This window comes from Theobroma cacao, chromosome 4 (assembly GCF_053813885.1).
Source record: "Theobroma cacao isolate CCN51 chromosome 4, ASM5381388v1, whole genome shotgun sequence".
Lineage (NCBI taxonomy): Eukaryota > Viridiplantae > Streptophyta > Magnoliopsida > Malvales > Malvaceae > Theobroma > Theobroma cacao.
Genome location: NC_142642.1, coordinates 4,577,372 through 4,583,887, shown reverse-complemented (window position 1 = coordinate 4,583,887; position 6,516 = coordinate 4,577,372). Strand labels below are relative to the sequence as shown.

Genomic DNA, 6,516 nt, shown 5'->3' with positions numbered 1-6,516 from the left:
ATGGAGAGGAGGATAGGAGGAAGAAGAAGAAGAGACGCTGTTGGAAAACTGAAGAAAAGCTACTGGAGATTAAATATTTATAGTTAAAGTTTATCCAATTTTCATACAATTTACAACAATGCCCCTAACAAGGCCACTTGTCTTCCTCCTTTCCTTTATGCACTCTTTTTACTCCTTTAACACTAAGACAAAGTCCATAATAGTCTAAAAGTACTCAAGTTCACGAAAACTTAAAAATTTAGGCTCTAGGTGCAAAATGACCATTTTACTCTTATCATGAAAATTATCAGTATTTATATCTTCTTCATTTATTTTACCCTCATTTATTTATTCCTTAGGCCTACTTAGACCTTAATAATGTCTAAAAGCCTACTTCTAGGGGCTCACCATGAGAAATGATGAAATTATCCCTGGCCTGCATTATCGCGTCTACACCTAGTTACGGGCCTATAGAGGTCAAGGTCTCATAGATCTCTTTCTTGACCACCTTTTTCATGATTGAATTAAGTCTCCTTTGATGCTTAATGGTGGCTTGTAGTTGTCCTCTAAAAAGTTATTGTGCATGCATATAAAAAGACTAATTCCCTTAATGTCGACAATAGTCCATCCTAATGCCTTCTTATGCTCCCTTAGCACTCGTAAAAGCTTATCTTCTTGCACATTTGTAAGAGAAGCAGAAAAAATAATAGGAAGCGTAGATGAGTCGTCAAGAAAAGCATACCTCAAATGTACTAGTAAAGGTTTAAGTTCCAAGGTAGGAGGTTCTTCAATGGATGGCTTGGCTGATGAAGATGAAGTAGATGAAAGATCCAAAGACTTAAATTGTGTTCTCATGATGTGCAATGGAGCATCCCACAAATTCAGACATTCAAAAAAATCATCATCATCCCTCTTACAATTATCAACTAGGAAAGCCTCTAGTGGGCCACTGAGATAGTTCACATTAAATACTTCACTAGTGACATTATTTACTACAGTCACTACAAAGCATTCATTAAATTCTTTCGAAAATTTTAAAGCTCTAAAACTATTGAAAGTTACCTCTTGGTCCTGAACCTCTAAGGTAAGTTCTCATTTCTCAACATCAATAAGAGTTCTAGCAGTGCACAGCAATGGTCACCCAGTATGATTGAAACATCTCGATCTTCCTTAATATCAAGTACAATAAAGTCTAGTGGAAAGATTAACTTATCAACTTCTACAAGCACATTTTCAACAATACCTCTTAGATATGTTTGAGGTCAATCAGCAAGTTGTAGTGTTAAATTAGTTGACTTAATTTCCCCCAAACCAAGTTTTTAATAAATCGACTAAGGCATCAAATTGATACTAGCTCCCAAATCACTTAAAGCTTTTGCAAAGAATAAAGCACCAATAGTGCAAGTAATAGTAAAACTATCAAGATCTTTGAGTTTTGGTGGAAGCTTGTTGTAAATGATAGCACTGCACTCTTTTGTAAGTGCAACTGTCTCATACTCATCCAATTTTCCTATTTTGGTCAAAATATCTTTCAGAAACTAAACATAAGTGGGCATTTGATCCAAAGCTTCAATAAAAAGAATATTAATGTAGAGATTTTAAATACCTTTAGAAACTTTAAGAACTATTTATCGAGAATTTTTTTTTCTAAAAATGTGGAGGGAAAGGTGGTGGTGGGTTTGACTTGGCCTCCTTCACTTGAGATCGAACATCAACTGTCACGACTCGGAACTCCCATCGAGCCCGTGACAATCGCCGTGATGTCCCGATAGACATTCATTACCCGAAATGCCAATCGAAATCTCGTAAGGCTTAACATCAGTTTTCTCGCTTCCCCTATGAGTATTAGTTATTAAAATCATGTTTTAAAGTGATATGAACCAATTTCAGTTCAAAAACAGTCAAAGAGATATTTCAACTACACAGGGGTATTTTGGTCATTTTTCCCAAAAATTTTGAAACCAGCTTAAAATGTAGTGTGCGAGTATAAAACACATAATTCATAATCAAAAATAAGTTTAGATGTTTAAAACATTCATTTAAAATGAAATTATAACTATGTGAATATAATAAAAATATTCAATAAAATATTCTATTTTCTTATAAAACAATATTTATAGAGTTACCGGTAAATAATTTTTGTAGCGTAAAAGCTAAATAAATTCATACATACTGTAATACAGATAACCAAAGTATAAAATTTAATTTATAGTGACATGTGAGCCCACGAACGACCAAAAGCTATTAAAAACAATAAACTTACAGTTTTTGAGGATGCAAGTCCAACTGTAGCCCTCAACAAAGTGAGCTATCTACCGACTATCCTAAGCCTGAAAGGGGTGAAAGGAGGGTGGTGAGATTATATAATCTTAGTGAGTAAACAAATACCATCTAAAATATCTAAAGCTGAATAAATAGAGACAGATAAAATTGTTTAACATACTGTAATTCATCACCTTTCAACTCATTTCAACCAAATAAAATCAATTCATATAAATCGAGTAATCAACATGGCTTATGAATTTCTTAAAAGCTTTGGCTCGTGCCAAAATCATTCTCATACCCAGTTATCAAGGATGCCTTGATCGAGGGCTATCCCAACCGAGTCCACCAAGGCTGTTAAAAAGTTATGTACGCATAAATTATGTTTTTATTTTGAAAACATAGTCGTTCCTTGGCGTTGGCTGAGTTCACCTTCACGTGGTGGTTTGGCTTGAAGTGAACCCTAAAATGTTAACCTCAGGAATTATCCATCGGCGCCTCTCATACTGAGGTATGAATATGACCAGGTTCCGTGCCCCTCTAATAGACTGGTTCTGTGCAGCAAGCTAAACCCACCTTACAATAAAATTTGCAATAGCATGACATGGTAATTATTTTATTTTATTTTACAGCCTTTCAAGGCAAATCAACAATTTATACATTTCCAACACATTTATCAAATCAACCATCCATGCCAATATTGCCATAAGCCAATCAATTAGAATCATGAATTTACAACACACAAAAATAGTCTCCAATTACTCTATTTTCAAACCATCATTCAATTTTAAAACAATTTTATGAAATCATTTCATTAAATCACATTTTGTTTATAAAATCGAAAAATTAATCATTTAATAAGTTTTCCATAAAATTCACAAAATCGAATAAAAACCACTCTAGATAATTAAGACGATAGTAAGGTTACTCACTATTTCGGAAGTCGAATTTTTAGACTGCTCCAACTATCGATCCTCGGGTACAATTTTTTTGCCTTTATCGGAGGATTCACCACCTTGACATAGTACAAAATCGAGAAACTTACTACATTGGTACTAAATCGAAATTAAACTAATTTAGACTACTAATGCATGATATGGAATGCAAAATGCACAGTAACCATCTAAACCCAATATTGTCCTAATTCATCTTATCACCCGATTAATTGGCCAACGCGTCCAATTTAGCTCCAAATTGCTCCATTTCTTTTCCAATACCTTAATTCACCAAACACAAGTCAAATAACCTAAAATTTGGCAAAACCATCTTCACTTTTCTTCTTAGAATTTTTGGTCAATAATGGTGCATTAACACCGTGATTTTTCCTACTACTTTTCCACACCATAATTCATCATTTTCTAACCAATTCTCTTAAAATAAAAAAATCAAATTCATCCTCACTCAATACAAGGTAGGTTCGGCCATTGATGAGTGATGAGGAAAATGAATTCTTTTCTTATTGTTTTCCTTCTAGACATGGTAAACTAACTAAAAACACTAACATAACTTGAAATCAAATCAATCCAACATCATTCTCTCTCCATACCCATTCGGCTAGCCATGAATTCACCATGAAAACATGAAATTTAACCATGGAAAATAAGGAGAAATGCTTAAGGAAAATAGATTTCAAGTTTAAATTGAGAAATTCTACCTTTTTCACTTGTTTTCCTTGATTTTCCACATTTTTTCTCTTGAAATTCTCCACCTAGGGTTTGTTCTTTCTTTGTTTCCCTCTTTCCTTGCTTAGCTGAATATTTGGAGAAAAGTGAGAGGTTTATAGGCTGATTTTTAAAGGAAATAATAAAATATTCTAAGCTTGATAAGTGTCATTTTATTATTGGTCCATTTTTTAAACTTTAAAAATTTAAACTTTTTATTTGCACCACATATATTTTCTCACTTATCCATAACATAAAAAGTCAATGGATGAATTCTATGACCATGACAAGTGTTGGGTGTGTAAAATTACCATTTTGCCCCTAGGGTGGCAAAATGACTATTTTGCCCCTATCCTCGAAAAAACACCAAAATTAAAATTCTTCACTTCTCAAACTCAAATTATACCCCAAATGATCAATCTTAGTCAAAAATTTCATCTAACTCTCACATCCTAACCTCGGGTGGCGAAATGACCATTTTACCCCCGAATCATGAAAATTCCAATTTGACTCCAAATCGGTCCTCGAACTCTGAATCACCATTTTAAGTTATTCTAGGAATTTAAAATTTTAAATTTCACCTTAAAATCTCTATTTGGACTAGTTCAAGGCTTAATTCAACTTAATTGTACCATTTGGTACATTGTCGTCTTTTAACGATTTTCGAGGTACCCAAGTAAGCAAACATGCATTCTTATGTAAGAATGGCATAATAAACATATTGTAGAGCTGAGCTTGACATCAACATTCTCAACCATTATTTCTTTCTCAACAAGGTTATTTTAAGTTTCAGCTTGCTTGTTACTACTTCCTACCACTTTTCCACTCCTAAAGGTGATTGCCTTAACATGCTCCTTAGCTTCTTTTCTAATATTAGCTTCTCACTAGGTAAGTCCCCTTGAGGTCAATTGTTGATGGTGTTGGCGAGTTGACCAACTTGTGTCTCAAGGTTCTTTAATGATGCTGAGTGAAAGAATCAATCTTTGTCGTGTACTTCATAAGTAACTCTTCCATAAATGGCTTTTTCTCAAGTATAATTACTCTATATTAAGGTGGAAATTTGGGATGAAAATTTGGCTTTGGAGTTGATGAAGATCCTTGATTATTGTTCCAAGAAAAATTAGGATAATTCCTCTAACCAAGATTGTAAATGTTGGAATACGAATTCTTCTGCTACCTATTGGGGTTTCCAACAAACTGTACTGATTCAGAATTAGCTGGGCAATGATCACTAGAATGCCTTTCTTCACACAAATCACAAGTGACAAATGGGTTCTGAACAAAATGAACCCCTAAAGTATCAAATTTCTTAGTTAATGCAGCTATCTGTGCAGTTAAGGCATTGATAGCATCCATCTCATGAATTCCAGCTACTTTCCTAGGCATCGATCTCTCAGATGGCCATCAGTAGTTATTAGATGCCATTTCCTCCAATTTGTCATATGCCTCATCAATAGATTTTGCCGTGAATGCTCCCCCAACTTTAGCATCAATGGTAGTTCTAACAAGACTCATCAACCCATTATAAAATGTTTGTACCTATAACCACTTAGGTAACCCATGATGAGGACATCATCTAAGTAAATACTTGTACTTCTCCCAAGCTTCATATAGCAATTTTGAATCTAGTTGCATGAATGATGTGATGTCATTCCTCATCTTTGTTGTCTTGGCTAGTGGAAAGAACTTAACTAAAAACTTTTGAGCCAAATCATCCCAAGTAGTAATAGATCCACAAGAAATGAATTCAGCCAATTCTTTGCCTTATCTCGCAAAAAAAAAGGAAAAAGTCTCAATCTAGGTGCATCATCAATGACTCCATTGTGCTTGAATGTATCATAGATCTCTAGAAAATTCACAATATGAGCATTATGATCATTATTGGGTGGTCCTACAAATTGCACTTACAAATTGCATTTAAGTCTGAAACATCTAGATGATCGCTAGCTTGATTTGAAAGTTTTTAGCTTGTATTATAGGTCATCAGATGCTACAGTGAAGACCTTGCAGAAGAGGAACAACATAATCTCTCAAAGACTTGTTTTCTTCTACTAGTTGCCCTTCAATTTGCTATTCTCCTTGTTGTTCAGCCATTGTTTTGATGTGAGTTGAAGGTTGTGACTTTTCTTTCTAAAGTCTTCAAAAAGTCTTTTCGATTTCTAGATCAAAAGGATCAATCTCCAAATTTCTCACTTTTAGCATACAATGACCAAAAGTACTTGAAAAAAAGGAAAACAAAGTTTGAATTAAGACTAGGATTGCTTAGTATTAATATTAGCAAAAAGTAAGAAAACAAGTCCGTAGCAATGGCACAAAAAATTTGTTGTCAATTTTATCACACAAGTGTATGTATCATAACAAGTAAAATAATAGTAAGTAAAGTGCCAAATTCGACAAAGAATTGTACCAACTTTTGCTAAATACTAAAATTAGCATAACCTAATCTTATATAAACAACCAAATTAAAGTGATAAATTGAAAGCAAAATTAAAACTAAATAATAACTAAATTAAATCTAAAAGCTACTGTGCAAAATTTTACTAGAAAAATTTAATTAATAAAAAGCCTAGGATTATTATAATATCCCTCAACACTTCATCTGAATCTTATTTCT

General features: G+C 33.5%; 1 non-coding gene across 1 annotated transcript; it reads left to right on the top strand.

The window, feature by feature from the left end:
* Positions 1-5,457: 5,457 nt before the first annotated feature.
* LOC148763081 (small nucleolar RNA R71) lies at positions 5,458-5,564 on the top strand. The gene has a single exon (XR_016026062.1). It is a non-coding gene; the product is annotated as a small nucleolar RNA R71 (small nucleolar RNA).
* Positions 5,565-6,516: the final 952 nt, after the last annotated feature.